Source organism: Lithobates pipiens, unplaced genomic scaffold (genome assembly GCF_037356315.1).
Source record: "Lithobates pipiens isolate NorthernLeopardFrog02 unplaced genomic scaffold, aLitPip1_a1.2 Scaffold_23, whole genome shotgun sequence".
NCBI classification, from domain to species: domain Eukaryota; kingdom Metazoa; phylum Chordata; class Amphibia; order Anura; family Ranidae; genus Lithobates; species Lithobates pipiens.
In genome coordinates, this window is record NW_027507785.1 from 199,539,779 (window position 1) to 199,541,768 (window position 1,990).

A 1,990-nucleotide genomic window follows, 5' to 3' on the forward strand; every position below is an offset into this window, starting at 1 on the left:
AGTGTATACTGCGGTCAGGGCACGCAGACAGCACGCACAATCTCCTACAACTGACTGCAAGCTCTATTAAAAAAGAGCAATATAGCTAGCTATATAGGTAGCTATATAACGGTGTATGCTGCGGTCAGGGCACGCACAATCTCCTACAACTGACTGCAAGCTCTATTAAAAAAGAGCAATATAGCTAGCTATATAGGTGGATATAACGGTGTATGCTGCGGTCAGGGCATGCAGACAGCACGCACAATCTCCTACAACTGACTGCAAGCTCTATTAAAAAAGAGCAATATAGCTAGCTATATAGGTGGATATTTTTTTTAATGGTTATCTGCTACCGAACATACAAATTTTTCATTACAAATCAAATATCAGTTAACATACACTTTGCAATTTAACAGATAATAAACTATACAAGCAAAAGGGAAAAAAAACAACTTACATGTCATCTTCCCCCTCCTCCTCCCCAGAAGAAAAATTTATAAGTAGAGCATCACCCCTACTGCTAGGCCCTTCTGGTGGCCCAGGATCCACCTCAGGTAACGGGGCCCTTTTTTTCTTCTTCTTCCCCTGCTTTTTCCTAATCGTGACCCAAGCCACTTCACCTTCCTCATCCGATACTTCTTTTGGGCGTTTCTGAGCCCCCTTAACCGAGACTTCCATCTCCTCCTCCCCAGACCTGTCATCCCCAGCCGAAGAATCGGATGAGGAGACAGTGACCAGACGTCTGCCCGGCCTACATCTCCGAGGAAGGGGAGTGGGAGCAGTAACCTGGGAAACAGAACCCTGTGCCCCCCCCTTATCCAAAAAGGGAGGCCCAACTACCTCCACCTGACCAATATCTGGACCAGGCACCTGAACTTCAGTGACAGGGGCCTGGGCAACATCTGCAGGCCGTACCCCCTTTTCTCTTTGAGGGACCCTACTTGCCTTTTGGGTTCGAGGTGCACCCTGTGGCTCCGCCGTAGGAGCGCTTCCCTGCCTTTCCCCTCCAGAACTCTGCCCAGCAGGAGGAGGTGCACTATCCCCTCCTGGCCCACCACCTGCTGCAGCTTCACCCCTGTAGGCTCTGGGGCATCTGCTAAAGGGATGCCCCATTTGACCGCAAAGGTTGCAGCAGATCAACCCACACGTGTCACCTGAGTGTCCAAACTTATTGCACTTAGTGCAGCGCACAACTGTGCAATCTGCACTCATGTGGGTTGGACACCCACACCTGAAACACCTACGGGGCTGGCCTGGGTAGAACACCAGGATTCTATCTCGTCCCAGGAAAGCACTTCCTGGGACATGTGCAACCGTGTTGCCAGATCTTCTCAAACGAATCCTGGTGTTCCATGCTCCAGTCCATACCCCACGCTCGTCTAAGCATTTATTTAGAGGACACTGCAACTGGCCGTGTCTCCCCAGCCAAGTTGCTATGTCCTCCGGGGGCAGGCTCTCGTTCCTTACTAACACCGTCAGGTTTTTAATCTCCTCCTGCCTACTCAAAGGAATCAGGCGGAACCCTTTCCAGGGATCAGCCCCTTTAACCAACCCAAAAGCGGTTATAAAACGCTCCATAGTCACAGCGTTGGTGAAACTGACATCAAAGTCAGGGGTGCCAGCTGGGTGGATCACAGCAAATAGCTCAGCCACCCTGAACCCCAACGCCAGGACCATGTCAACCACTTGGCCCCTCGTGGGGCACTGACCTTCACCCTCCCATCTCAGCTGGACCACATTCCTACGCTTGCGCTCCGGACCACCTGTCCCCCTAGACCAAGTACTGGCCCCAGGGGTCTGACCAGCCGGGGGTACCCGAAAGTTACTGGCCCCAAACTGGTGGTACAGGTGGTCCAGAGGCACACTGGACCCAGCCACATTGGCGTAGGAACGCCTTTCACCAAGTGCCGTCAGCAACTTTACCTCCGGTGTCCCCCTTAGTACGGGTCCCGGAGGAGGAGCCTCTGCCACAGACACTGGGGGTACAACATGAGAAGCAGCCCCCCCA